This window comes from Carcharodon carcharias, chromosome 17, assembly GCF_017639515.1.
Source record: "Carcharodon carcharias isolate sCarCar2 chromosome 17, sCarCar2.pri, whole genome shotgun sequence".
NCBI classification, from domain to species: domain Eukaryota; kingdom Metazoa; phylum Chordata; class Chondrichthyes; order Lamniformes; family Lamnidae; genus Carcharodon; species Carcharodon carcharias.
Window position 1 is genome coordinate 18005837 of NC_054483.1, and position 15287 is coordinate 18021123.

The following is a 15287-nucleotide window of genomic DNA, read 5'->3' on the forward strand; positions in this document are numbered from 1 at the left end:
AGAGAACCAAGCCTTCGCTCCCTGCTATTCAATGGCATTACCACCATTGAATCCTGCACTGACGACATTCGTTGGGGGGGGGTAGTGGTCGGGGGGGTGCTGGGGGGTGGGTTACCATTGACCAGAAAACAAAGTGGAAAAGCCATATAAATACTGTGGCTACCAGAGCAGGTCAGAGGGTAGGAATCCTGTGGTCCTTAGCTCACCACCTGACTCCCCAAAGCTTGTCCACCATCTACAAGGCACAAGTCAGGAGTGTGCTGGAATACCACCCACTTGCTGGATGAGTGCAGCTCACACAACACTGAAGAAGCTGGACACCGTCCAGGACAAAGCTTTCTACTTGATTGGCACCACATCCAAAAACATTCACTCCCTCCCCCGCCGACACACAGTAAAAGCAGTGTGTACCATCTACAAGATGCACTGCAAGAATTCCCCAATTCGCCAAAGAGTTGCTGGGAGTCACTTCAAAAATTGACCTCACAGAGGATTTGGGCAATCGCACCACCGCCTACTTGAAAAAAAAATTAAAATATCTCTGCTCAAGGACAGGCAGCAAAAAAAAAAAAAATCAGTTTTGCCTCCCTACCCTGTCCGTAACAAGTGTTTTAAAGGAGCAAAGTGGGGCTGAGAGATGTAGAGTTGCTGTATAAATAGGAGCTCATGTTGACTGAAGTCTCAACTTTACTCACGAAGTTTTCTTTACCTTTTTTATTCTGAGTTCCAAAAATTGATGGAAAGCGAAAGTGGAGACCTTTGTCTGAAGAGTACCGAGCCCTTCTACCTCTTAGTTGAGCCACAGAAGTGCACACCCCTGTAATAGCAGCATTGGAACTTCCGCGAGGGAGGATTGCAGCTGCAAAAGGGCCACGGCAGCCAAAAGTGGTAAGTATCTGAAAGACCAAAAATTTGTGGAAAATAAATCAAGGCTGCGACGTGAAAGATAAAGATCTAGCATCTGCTGGTTAATTATGATTACAAGTACTTATGAACAGAGGTTATAGCAATGAATGTCATTGCTTGGGTACTCCACTGACCTTGCTATTCTCTTAACTTCTTTTGCATTTTTTGTGCGTAGATCCTTTTGCTCTGGGTAGAACAGCATTGACCTTTGAAAACCCCATGGGTTTGAACCTGCTCTGCTTTCCAAATTGAATGTGTTTTAGTTTTTAATACATTTCAAACTGTAAAAATGAACTGAGCTTGTTCTTCCTCTTCTTTCGGTGTGGAATCATGACTAGATATGGTTTCTTCGATGTTGGTTGCCTTCCTTAGCTCCAGCAAGTGACCATTCTTGATGTGAATCTAAACAGTGAGCATTAGCGGAGGATTCAGGTTTAGGGTCTACCTCTGTTTGAGAAAAGGCACCTTCCTACATGTATGCAGATTTCAAAAGGACAAGTATTTTCCAAACAGCCCGTCTCACTGCATCCCACTCGCTCATTCTACTCATCCGCCCTACCCACTCCACATCCCAACAGACCCTACTTCCTTGGCAGAATTTTACTCCAACTGCTGGCAGGTTTATAGGCAAGGTGGTGGCCATAAAATTCTTTGGATGCCATTCCCAAGGGGCTCTCACCTGCCCCGACCTGTCTGCAATTTTATGGTAGGACAGGCAAGGCCAAGGCTAGCTGGCCATTCTGCCCTTGCCCCAGTTGAGGCTGCCAATTAAGGGCCACTGAAGGCTGTTTCCCGTCCAGCCTCAATTTTCAGGCTGACAGGAGGAGTTTGGAGGCATGGAGAAGCCTGAAAAATGATCCTACTCAGGCCTTTGACGGGAAGTTGGAGGGCATGCCTCCCTCAGCAGCCTCCTTTCAACATTGAGTGACCCACCCCACCCCCCAAAAGGCTGGCCCCTCCGGGTGCTCCCTCTCCCCCTGGTCACTCCACCAACATCCCTACCCCCTCTGTCCACCCGTCCTGGGCCTCACCTCACCTTCCTGTGCTGAGACAGCACACTCAGCTCATCTGGTCTCCTGGCATTTAGCCTCTAGGGACTGCTTACAGCCCTGTTCCCGTTCACTGCAGCTTCTAGCCCTGCCCAGTCTGTAGAGCTGCCAGACAACCAGTCTGGCTGGCCACTCTCTGAGGTAGGACTTACTCCCGACTGAGGGGCCAAGGTCCCATCACGAGCCAACTAATGCTTTTTGGAGCATTAACTGGCTGTGGGGCAGCCAGTATCGGTGGCTGTATGTTGGCTGCTGAGTCCTCGGAAGGTGGGAATGGAAATTCTGCCATCCAAAAAATCCTGGTCCCCATGTCATCCATTGCCACCCCTCTAACCCAGCACCACTCCTATCCTCCACCCTTCCCACTCATACCACCTCAATCCAAGACAACTGTAGCCAACTATAGCACCCATACTGAAAGCTAGTTGACTAAACACAGACTAGGAAAGGAACGTAGAACCTTTGAATATATCTGTGACTGACTGATTTATCAATTGAGCCTTCAGGATATTATCTCTTATTTGAAACATTATGTTGCATAGAGGGAGATTAAATGTTTTTGTCCTGCACAGTGACCATTACAGGAAGTAAGAGATTTGATGTCCAGCACATTGGATGAGTATAGTTACAGAGGGGAAAATGTAACACAAATAAATTCTGAAGTAGAGTGGAACCACGTAAAGCCTGCATTTAAAGTTAAAGCAGAAGATGTGGTGCGTTATGCCTCCAGCACACATGATAATGAAAAGATGCGTTAGCATTTCTGATCAGAACTGTTGAGAAGGCCATACCCGAAAGGTTAACCTTTTACTTAATCTTATCTGACACTGTTCCCTCTAATTTTTCTTTGTAGGGCATGGCCTGTTTACTGTGCTGCGCGTTATATTTCAGATTGCTGCCTGCCTGTGCATGTGTGTATCTTGTGAGCAATGTTGGGTTGTGTGCAGCCTGTTGATTGCATTTTGTGCTGCACTCCGGATTACTGTGCGACCTCACACCTGACACCGCTTAGAGGAAACATTGCTGTTAAGCATTTACAGCATTTGTTGTTCCTTCACATTTCTGCTGTTTACAAATTTTCCCTCTGACAGGCCCACGTGACATGACTGCGTAACATGGATGACCAGGAAATGGAAGTGCCTTTGGGGTCACATAGCTTAACCCAATGACTTTCCCCCCTCCCTGAAAAATAACTGGGTATATCAGAACTGAGGACTAGTTGCTTTGCATGTTCAAAATCCTTCAGACATGAGGATTTTTCGAGTTTTGATTTGCTAATCTGGTAGAATTGTTCATTTTTTAAAATCAACATTTCCACTGTTTTTCAAAAAAAAAAACAAGCAACAGAAGCTTGTAATGCATTGCTTTTCTAACAGGATAGAGGTTTATCTTTAAAAGCTTGGGTGCAGGGTAGTGAAAATAGCAGCGTTGCCTTTTCATGAGCAACTATTGCTTCATTCATCTGACAAAAGATTAAATTATTTTGGTGATTGTGCACCGCAATTGCTTGCCAATCCTAAATGTTAGGCTGCAGGTTGAATTATTCAAACCTTTTCGCAACAAGCTGGCTTCAGTCCAGCCATTCGGGAGACATCAGTCGAGGAAATAATCCAGACCATCGGGGAAAGTATGCCTGAAGCACAGGGCCAATCCAAAGCTTGAGTGCTTGCATCCTGTGATTGGACAGTGTTAGGTGTTCTGATGTTCTGCTGCATACTGATTTGTTGGTTCAATGTCATGACAATAGGTCTTACCGATTAAAAACTACATAGATCTGTCAGCAATATGGTGGCATTTATAATAGGTTTGGCAGGATGCACTGAACAGGGAAAATGTGGGGTTTGATTTCCATAGTTTAAACTTGGAATGTATAATATTGATGCATTTTCTCTTATGTTTACATTGCATATAACTAAAGAAAAATCAGTATTTATGCAGGACTGGATGAATGAAATTGTGTGAAAACCAAGCAAGTACTGATGCTTTTGATTCTTAACTTGTTTTTGCTGTGGATATTGTTTCCTGAGTATCAGCCACATGCAGGTTATTGATGTGAATTAAGGCAGCTGGCTATTTGACTGCTGATGGCAGCACAGTCAAGCTTCATCCTATCCTTAGATAAGGGCTTTTTATCCTTAATGTCACCATCAGCACCTCCTTTAGCCAGCACCACCACTATTAACAACCCTTTGACTTTTTTGTTTATGACATCTTTGGCAATTTCTCCTTTGCCTCCACCTATCGCTGGCTTTTTATCCAGCTTCACCTGCTCCACCCCCTCTTAAACGGTAGAAATTTCACCACATTTTTACCTCTCTTTAGCTCTGAAGAAGAGTCATGCGGACTCGAAACGTTAACTCTGTCTTTCTCTCCACAGGTGCTGTCAGACTTGCTGAGTTTTTCCAGCAATTTTTGTTTTTGTCTGATCCTATCCTTACCTGACATTGTCTCACTTGTCTGCTCTATCAGGAATTGTTAGTTATAGGACAGGAATGTGCCGAGGACAGTTGGAGCACTTCAGTCGCTGATGTGCTTCAGGTTAGCCAGCTCAGACCAGAATCTGACTTGAGACCTGATTGTGTGTGTGTGTGTGTGTGTGTGTGTGTGTGTGTGTGTGTGTGGCCATCTCACACAGAGCCTTTAATTATTAAACTGACAAGGAACAACCCAGCTTGACCTCAAGATATAGAGGTGATTAAAAAAAATAATCAATTGATTTAGAAAATGTTTACTGCATTGAAACATTTCAAGGTGCTTCAAATACAATGAATTACATTGAAGTGCAGTGATTATAACAGAAGAAAATCTGGCGATCATTTTTCACACAGCAGTGATGAGCTGGTTTTTACTTTTTCATTTATTGACTCATGGGATGTGGGCCCCACTGACAAGGCTAGCATTTATTGCCCATCCCCAGTTGCCCTTGAGAAGGTGGTGGGCAGTTGCCTATTGAACTGCTGCAGTCAGCGTAGTGAAGGTCCTCCCTCAGTGCTTTTAGAATGGGAGGCCCAGGATTTTCACCCAGCAATGATAAAGGAACAGTTACATATTTCTAAGTTAGGACAATTGCTCTGTGGTGGTAATGGCTGAAGGAAGAATGTTTCCCAGAAGATCGGCCTACTACTCTTTAAGCAGGGCCATGGAATCTTCAACAATCCCCTGATCAAGGACATTATACAGTGAATATTACACACTGGGTAGAAATGAACAACTTGTTTGCACCAATGACATACAAGACATTAATGGTTCCATATCCCGACCTGAAACCACCCATTAACTTTTAAATATGAGAGCCTGATTTGGAGAGTTGCTGAGAGGCAGCTGGTAGCAATACTTGACTATTCAATTGCTGAATTTAACATGAACACAATGTGCCTGTCTTACCTTTCACACCTTTTCACCTATGTATGGGGATGAATGTATCTGTTTGGGCAAAGGGGTCTTTTTTGATGTTTTCCACCCCTACCCACTTTCAGACTGGCTTAGGGATGAAGGAAACCTGTGAGTTGTGAAGGTAGTGCCACCTTCCCCCAAGGAATGGCCAGAGTCTGTTCTGCCAAAAATTGGTTCCTCAGTATGTTTAAAATAAGTGTCTATGAATTGCAGCAAGCAGATCAAAACTGCTGCAACTTCACTTAATTCTTCAGCACAATTGAAGTATAGCTGCACACACATTATGTGCATAAAATCGGTCCCAGTCATTTCAAGCAGTGTGGACTTCAGGCTTGATTTGAGATGGCTTTCCTAACTGGCCACAATCTTTCACCCTCTGTAAACTTGAGGTCATCCAAAACCCTACTGCCCATATCCTGAAATTGCACCAAGTCCCATTTATCCATCACCACTGTGCTTTGGGTTAAGTCGCACCTTGATTTTAAGCTTGTTCTTAAATTTGTCCAGTGCCTCAGTGCTGCCTATTTCTGTAGTGTCCTCTGACCCCCACAACCATCCAGGATATCTGCAGTCCTCCGTATCTGCATATGCCCAACTTGAATCATTCCTCCATTGGCAGCAGATACTTGAGCTGTCAGAACCCAGAGTTCTGAGATTCCCTTCCTAACCACTCTATACCTCTCTCTCCTGCTTGTAGATGCTCTTTAGCCAATCTTTTGGTCACCTCTCTTGTCTCCTTGCATGGCTCGGTGTCAGATTTTGTTTGATGAAGCTCTAGTTAAGTGCCTTAGGACATCTTAGGATGTGAAAGGTGCTATATAAGCGCGAGTTGTTGTGATTTGAGAAATAAATAGATGCTGTAATGGGAACATTGTGAAGTTAAAGGAAAATACTGTGGATGCTGGAAACCTGAAACAAAAACAAAAAATGCTGGAAAAACTCAGCAGATCTGACAGCATCAGTGGAAAGAAAGACGTTTTGAGTCCGTATGACTTCTTCAGAGCTAAAGAGAGGTAGAAATGTGGCGAAATATATATACTGTTTTAAGGGGGTGGAATAGGTGAAGCTGGAAAGAAGGCCAGTGATTGGTGGAGACAAAGGAGCGATTGCGAAAGATGTCATTATCAAAAGGTCAAAGGGTTGTTAATAGTGGTGGTGCTGGCTAAAGGAGTTGCTAACAGTGACATTAAGAATGGAAAGCAGAGTGTGATAATGGCAGGACCAGGATATGCTCCGGAAACTGACAGATGGCCCTAGTATGGGGAAGGGACCGTGGTGGAGAAATAGATCAAAAAGGCTAAAAGCTGGGGATAAAGCAATAAATAAAAATAGAAATAAATTTAAGAAATAATAATAATGAAAGTGAGCAGGAAATAAATAAAAATTAATAAATAAAAAAGAATGAGGCGAAAAATGGGAGGATCAAAAAGGGGTGGGGATGGAGGAGAGAATTCATGGTCTGAAGTTGTTGAACTCAATGTTAAGTCCAGAAGGCTGTAAAGTGCCTAGTCGGAAGATGAGGTGCTGTTCCTCCAGTTTGCGTTGAGCTTCACTGGAACATTGCAGCAGGCCAAGGACGGACATGTGGGCATGAGAGCAGGGTGGAGTGTTGAAATGACAAGCGACAGGGAGGTCTGGGTCATGCTTGCAGACAGACAGACAGTGTTACGCAGAACGGTCACCCAGTCTGCGTTTGGTCTCTCCAATGTAAAGGAAACTGCATTGGGAGCAGCAAGTACAGTAGACTAATTGAGGGAAGCGCAAGTGAAATGCTGCCTCACTTGAAAGGAGTGTTTGGGCCCTTGGTCAGTGAGGAGGAGGGGAGGGGAGAAGTAAAGGGGCAGGTGCTGCACCTTCTGTGATTGTACGGAAAGGTGCCAAGGGAGGGGGTTGAGGTGTTGGCGGTGATGGAGGAGTGGACCAGAGTGTCCCGGAGGGAACGGCCCCTATGGACTGCCGACAGGTGAGGTGAAGGGAAGATATGTTTGGTGGTGGCATCATGCTGGAGTTGGCGGAAATGGCAGAGGATGATCCTGGCCTTCCGCTCTCTGAAGCTGAACATTCAGTACTCAGCAAAGGACTCAGTTTCATACCCTTACGCCCTCCCCTCAATGAATTCTGGGTTTGGCATGATGCTGAACTCTTCTTCCGCTGCCTTTGTCTTTGCGCTCGCTTCTTTGGGCAGGAGCCCTTCTCCAGTTCAATGGATCCTTTCACCCGCCTCCAGTACTCTCTCTCCACCTGGCCTCCTCCATCTGGCCTCTTACCTGCTCTTGATCTTTTCATTGAGAACTGTCGGCGTGACATCGGCTGTTACAATTTCTCTGCTCCTCTCACCCACTCTAACCTGTCTCCTTCTGAACTCGCTGCACTCCGTTCTCTCAGGTCCAACCCTGACTTTGTTTTTAAACCTGTTGACAGGGGTGGTGCTGTTGTTGTCTGGTGTACTGACCTTTACCTCACAGAGGCTGAGTGCCAACTCACAGAAACTTCCTCCTACCTTCCCCTGGACCAAGAGCCCACCATCGAACATCAAGCCATTGTTTCCAGGACTGTCACTAACCTCATGTCCTCTAGAGATCTTATCTCCACTGCTATGAGTCTCATAGTCTCCCAGCCTCGGACAGCCAGCTTCTACCTCCTACCCAAAATACACCAACAGGACTGTCCCGGTCGACCGATCGTGTCAGCCTGTTCCTGCCCCACGGCAGGAACTCATTTCTTCCTATCTTGACCCTGTTCTCTCTCCTCTTGTCCAGTCTCTTCCCACCTACATCCGCGATTCCTCTGATGCCCTACATCACTTCAACAATTTCCAGTTCCCTGGCCCCAACCTCCTCCTTCATCAGGGACGTCCAGTCCCTCAACACCTCCATCCCCCACCGGGATGGTCTGAGGGCTCTCCACTTCTTCCTTGAACAGAGGCCCGAACAATCCCCATCCACCACCACTCTCCTCCATCTGGCTGAACTTGTTCTTTCACTGAACAATTTCTCCTTAAACTTGTCTCACTTCCTCCAAATAAAAGGTGTGGCTATGGGTACCGCATGGGCCCGTTATCCATGTCTCTTTATGGGGTATGTGGAACATTCCTTGTTCCAATCCCACTGATGTCCCCTCCTTCAACTCTTTTATCGACACATCAATGACTATTTTGGTGCCGCTTCGTGCTCTCGTCTGGACCTGGAAAAAATTTATCAATTTTGCTTCCAATTTCCACCCCTCCATCACTTTCACATGGTCCATCTCTGATACTTCCTTTCCCTTCCTTGACCTCTCTGTCTCAATTTCTGGTGATAGATTGTCCGCTAATATTCATTACAAGCCCACCGATTCCCACAGCTACCTCGACAACAGCTCCTCACACTCTGCTTCATGTAAGGACTCCATCCCATTCTCTCAGTTCCTTCGCCTCCATCACATCTGTTCCGGTGATGCCAGCTTCCAAAACAGTGCTTCTGATATGTCTTCCTTCTTCCTTAACCAAGGTTTCCTACCCACGGTGGTTGACAGGGCCCTCAACCGTGTCCGACCCATCTCCTGCGCTTCTGCGCTCACACCTTATACTCCCTCCGAGAACCATGATAGGGTCCCTCTTGTCCTCACTTTTCACCCCACCAGCCTCCACATTCAAAGGATCATCCTCCGCCATTTCCGCCAACTACAGCATGCTGCCACACCAAACACCTCTTCCCTTCAGCCCCCCACCGGCGGCATTCCGCAGGGATCATTCCCTCCGGGACACCCTGGTCCACTCCTCCATCACCCCCTACACCTCATCCCCCCCACGGCTTCCCATGCAATCGCAGAAGGTACAACACCTGCCTCTTTACTTCTCCCCTCCCCTCCTCCTCACTGTCCAAGGGCCCAAACACTCCTTTCAAGTGAAGCAGCACTTCACTTGCACTTCCCTCAATTTAGTCTACTGCATTTGCTGCTCCCAGTGCGGTCACCTCTACATTGAAGAGACCAAATGCAGACTGGGTGACCTCTTTGTGGAACAACTTATGTCTGTTCGCAAGCATGACCCAGACCTTCCTGTCACTTGACATTTCAACACTCCACCCTGCTCTCATGCCCACATGTCCGTCCTTGGCCTGCTGCAATGTTCCAGTGAAGCTCAGCGCAAACTAGAGGAACAGCACCTCATCTTCCGACTAGGCACTTTACAGCCTTCTAGACTTAACATTGAGTTCAACAACTTCAGACCATGAATTCTCTCCTCCATCCCCACTCCCTTTCCGATCCCCCTTTTTGATCCACCCCATTTTTTTTCCCATATTCTTATTTATTTATTTATTTCCCACTTACTTTCATTATTATTATTTCTTAACTTTATTTCCATTTTTATTCATCGAATCTGCACTGAAGAGTTTGTTTTGCTTGGGAACAGTTCACTCAACTGTCCACTTAAGCTGTGGGCAGTTTCAGGTAGAATTAGAGGGGTAAATAGATGAAAAAGAGAGGTAAAATAGAAGCCCAGGTCTGCGGCTTGTTTCCAGGACAATTGCCTTAGGACAGCAAGGTTGCAGACCACTTTCAGCGTTGACCATTGTTAGAAATGGGCCTAGGGAAGACTGACCATCACCGCTGTAGGCCACTGATACTGGACACCGTTGCAGTGCATGAAGGTGATGTCAGTCAGCACTTATGGCTTTTCATCCTGGCCCGAGAGACAAAGGTGGGGCAAGGGGCTGTGGGGAATTGACACCATCCTGTTTTGTGTGCCACAGTTGCTTTTAGACTGCTGCAGATGGTGAAAAGAAAGAGCCCAGATCTTGCTGGTGCTTCACTGAGGTAAATGCACGCAGACTCGATAGCAAATATAACGCCATTTGGAACCTGAAAGTGTCAGACTAGTTAAAAAAACAGACTGCCTGCTACAAAACTCTATGGGTGGCCATCAAGCACAGTTACTGAAATACTCCACTGCCAAGACTGTGAGCTAACTCCATGTTGCCGTGTGATTTTCTTTTGGTGTAAAACTTTTTTTGAAATGATTTTGTGCAGAGGTGGTGAACCTGGCCAACATGTGAAACATTGGGGGTGCGACCACTGCCAGGAAGCCATGACCGGATCTGAGAGATTTCCAAGGCCTGGGAAACCCTGCTGGCCAGAGACAAACTCAGAGGCGTGCAGCCTCTTTAAAATAATTAAACGAGACCTGCCTCATGGGAGCATGTTGGTTGTCCATCAGTTACACTCATTACTCATCATGAAAGGCAAACTTTGCGCAAATCAGTAAGGAAACAGGCTGTGGACTGTATATGAAAGGCCTCTGACAGCTTCTGGTACAATGAAAAATGAGTGGGACTGTTCCTCGGGAATCTGCTATGTGTTATTATACCTATTTTCTATCCTGTTAATGCGTATTGATGGACATTTCTGTCTAGTTCATGTAATGAAGACACAATAAGCACATGGATAAGTTTCTAACCAACTATATTTGTTTGCATTAAAAAGGCTCAATATTGATACGTACTCGAAAAAGAGAGAGGTTTTTAGAAGAAAGGACAAGTGATGCATTGTGAAGATGTGATTAATATAGATTTTCTGGATTGCTGGACATAAAGCAATTTTATTTTTAAGTGAAGAGCGGTACTTGTAAGCAGGCCTGGGTTTTAGATTTTATTTTAGTAGGATTTAGTTTACCTGCTTAACTGGGCAATTTTTAAAGGCTTTTACAACACATGAATTCTGCAGTAGGCTAACAAGGTCAAGCCACCATTTTGTACTCGCATACGATTCAAAACAAAGCCATTTTGTGATTTGAACACCTGCCAAACTCAAACATATTAGTACATAAACCACTAGTATTGTAAAGTAGCAACAGACCAACAGATCATTTTTAGAAATATCTCAATTACTCTGTGATTGAAGGCTAAATAAGTCAACAGATTATAAATGAAAGTCAGATTATATCTATTTCTGTTCTTAAACTAATTTCCCTGTGCATATTTTAAATATGCTCTTAGTGTTTCTGTGGGAAGTAACTGTGCAGTATTCTACCAAGGCCCTTTTTAAGGATGTTGTCCTTGACGAGTCTACTAAGTGTCCCGAATGGATAAGGACTCTGTCTAGTTGAAGATAAAGAACACATCTTGAAATAATCCATTGTTTTATGTTTAAGGCCATGTATGCAAATGGCCAGATCCAATGACATTAACCCACACCACATTATTGACCAATTGATGATGAACAAGAACTTTGGATCAAGATGGAGTGACGCCAGAATTAGACATAAAAGAGGGCTTTGGGAACCATCTTGTTTTATGTACACATACACAACAGGGTCCCTTTGTTCATAAGTCGAAGTAAAGGCACGCAGGTTTGCGTTTTCTCTGGGGAAGAGGAAGAATTCCTGTAGACACGAGAACAGGTACTGTAGCACTGGGCCTAAGGACACAGACAGAATTCCTTTTGGCATGGACCCCGCAGAGTGCAGTCTCCTTCTGAGATGGGCAGAATTCCTCTCGGTGAGAAGAGTTGAGGTTCTCTGCCAGTTCTTCTGGACTGACCATCCATTTGAAGTCATGAAGTCTGTTCTGTATTATTGATGAGTATATCTTTTTTTTGTTCCTTAGCTCCTTTTTTTTTGATTCATTCACGGGATGTGGGCTTCGCTGGCTGGGCCAGCATTTATTGCCCATCCCTCGTTGCCCTTGAGAAGGTGGTGCTGAGCTGCCTTATTGAACCGCTGCAGTCCATGTGGTGTAGACATACCCACAGTGCTGTTAGGAAGGGAGTTACAGGATTTTAGACCCAGCGACAGTGAGGAAATGGCAATATATTTCCAAGTCAGGATGGTGAGTGACTTGGAGGGGAACTTCCAGGTGGTGGTGTTCCCATCTCTCTGCTGCCCTTGTCCTTCTGGTGGTAGTGGTCATGTGTTTGTCTAAGGAGCTATGGTGAATTCCTGCAGTGCATCTTGTAGATGGTACGCACTGCTGCTGCTGTGCATCGGCGTTGGAGGCAGTGAATGTTTGTGGATATGGTGCCAATCAAGTACCCAGTTTCTTGTGTTGTGGGAATTGCACTCATCCAGGCAAGTGGGGAGTATTCCATCTCACTCCTGGCTTGTGCCTTGTAGATGATGGACAGGCTTTGGGGAGTCAGGAGGCGAGTTACTCGTTGCATGATTCCTGTCCTCTGACCTGCTCTTGTAGCCACAGTATTTATATGGCTAGTTCAGTTCAGTTTATGGTCAATGGTAACCCCCAGGATGTTGATAGTGGGGGATTCAGTGATGGTAACACCATTGAACACCAAGGTGCGATGGTTGGATTCTCTCTTGTTGGAGATGATCATTGCCTGACACTTTTGTGGCGTGAATGTTACTTGCCACTTGTCAGCCCAAGCCTGGACGTTGTCCAGATTGTGCTGCATTTGGACATGGACTGCTTCAGTATCTGAGGAGTCGCAAATGGTGTTGAACATTGTGCAATCATCAGCGAACATCCCCACTTCTGACCTTATGTTGGAAGGAAGGTCATTGAAAAACCAGCTGAAAATGGTTGGGCCTAGGACACTACTTGGAGGAACTCCTGCAGTGATGTCCTGGAGCTGAGACGACTGACCTCCAACAATCACAACCATCTTCCCTAGTGCTAGGTATGACTCCAACTAGCGGAGAGTTTTCCCCCTGATTCCCAATGACTCCGGTTTTGCTAGGGCTCCTTGATGCCACACTCAGTCAAATGCTGCCTTGATGTCAAGGACAGTCCCCCTCACCTCACCTCGGGAGTTCAGCTCTTTTGTCCGTGTTTGAACCAAGGCTGTAATGAGGTCAGGAGCTGAGTATACCTGGCGGAACCCAAACTGGGCGTCAGTGAGTAGGTTATTGCTAAGCGAGTGCTGATTGATAGCACTGTTGATGACCCCTTCCATTACGTTAATAATTAATAAGTAGATGGTTGATTTATTTTATTCTTTATTAAAGAAACTTTGATATTATTTGCTAACTCAGTGACTCTGTCTTTGACTGATGGTTATATCTCTGTTGACCTAAAGCAGGTTAGAGGGTTAATTTGAGATCCAGTAATTGGACTGTGCACAGCTAAATTAAATCAAGACTAAATTTATCAAAACATTGCCTTTTTAAACTTAGATACTTCAAATGGAAATATACTGAACGTAATTAGTTCTCTAGCCTATAATTTTGGAGTTCAGTTCCGAAATACTGTTCGCTTCCTTGATTCTTATTTTCTCCCTTATCATCAAGGTTCTGGCCATGATTGAGAGCTGGTTCCACAGGCATTAGCTATGCTGTGATACATTGAGATCTGACCCTTCCTCCACTTGTCCAGATGGTGAGTTTTCATGAGCTACTCAAATATGAAGCTCACCATGGTCAAGAGCAATATTCTGTTCAGCCAACATCCACCACCACATATTGCAGTCAGGGTCTCTAGATCACAGGAACCTTGGCAGACTTTTCCCCTCATCCAAGTAGCCCAACTGCCCCATTGTTGAGATTAGCTAGACCAGGAACTGAACCTCAGGCTTCCAGCCTGTGAAGCCTTAATAATCTTAAAGGCATTTAAAGGTAATGCTTTTACCCATTAAATTATTGGAGGAGTCTTGAATATTTCTTCACTTTATCTACTTTCTCTGTTGATGTTTGTGCAGACTTGCTGATTGAGGGATTTGGTGTGAATCCTATACTGGTGCACCTTTTTTATATAACTTACTTTTTGAAAAAAGAGAGTAGAGCCAATGAATCATTTAAGCAATGATTAGGCTGTGGTTAGAAAGTTGTGTGCAGTTTTGAGTGGCCTATCACATTGAGCATAATAAACCCATAGCAAGTGTCCAGTGCAGACTGAGCAGGATTGGGGATAATAAGCTATGGTTATGAGAGGAGATTTTATAAATGTGAGAAGATACTGGTGTTATTTCCATTAGAGTAGAGGAGACAAAGAGAAGCCATAGTGGAGTTTTGGCAACTATTGGAGGCTTTATTTTCTCAGACTGGGGAGCAATGACTATGCATCATTAATGTTAATATCATCAGTGAGAACATAGAGAGAGGTGCTGCTGGACTGCTGTCAATGAGTTGGGCAATACCCTGGTTTGAGCAGGTAAGTGTGCAATACAAAGCAAATACCTCAGCAATTAAAAGAGATCATCTTGCTAAAGCCCACAAACAGAAGCTGTGGACCTGATGTCAGGCTCAGTGAACAGTGATTAGCGTTTGTGCCATTTGTTATGTTGAAGGGTCTTAACAGAACTGACTCATGCAGACACAAAAGCCTTTATAAATAATGTGGAGAGACAGATGGAAAGATAGAAAGACAGACCTGCCACTTCAGACAGAAAAGTGTTCCATTATCCAGAACCAATTTCCATCTCCTTGATCAGTACAAGAAGGCTTTATTCCACTTTGTGTCTTCTTGTGTTAAACTGGAGAGGAAAGAGTTCACTTAATGCCTGAGAGACTTTTTACTCATTTATTTGTCACTGGTTTCATTTGATCTAATATCTGTGTCATCACTGCTAATGGAGTTAAGAGAAAGATTTTCCAATATGTAAGTGCCATATTGCAAGGGATGGAAGGAAAACTAACCAGCTTATTGTCTCATTATTTGAGAAGCATACTCAGGAATGAAGCAGAAGGATTCACTGTGAAAATGTTCAACTGGTTTTAAACAAAATAGTTGTTATTCACTTCAGTGGTAAGCATAGAAAAGATTATTTTTTAAAAAAGATGAATCTTTTTTTAAGATATTGATGTTCAGAGAGACTGGGTGTATTCATTTTAAGAAACACAGAAAATTCACACACAGGTGCAGCAAACAACTGGGAAGGCAAATGGCATCTTGGCCTTTATTGCAAGGGGAATGGAGTGCAAGAAAAGGAACCCTTCCTACAATTGTATAGGGCTTGGTAAAACCGCAGTTGTAACACTGTGCACAGTTTTGGTCTCCCTCTCGGAGGAAG

The 15287-nt window shown here is 44.6% G+C and overlaps 1 protein-coding gene across 2 annotated transcripts in view; it reads left to right on the top strand.

Annotated features, from left to right (window-relative positions):
• The first annotated feature begins 449 nt into the window (after nucleotides 1-449).
• Nucleotides 450-15287, top strand: part of LOC121289574 (dihydropyrimidinase-related protein 2) — a 58645-nt gene continuing 43807 nt past the window's right edge. The window contains exon 1 of one of the 2 annotated variants that reach the window (XM_041209118.1): nucleotides 450-888. The gene's annotated coding sequence lies outside the window, so the exon portion shown is untranslated. The remainder of the gene's footprint in view (nucleotides 889-15287) is intronic. The other variant, XM_041209120.1, reaches the window with a different exon arrangement.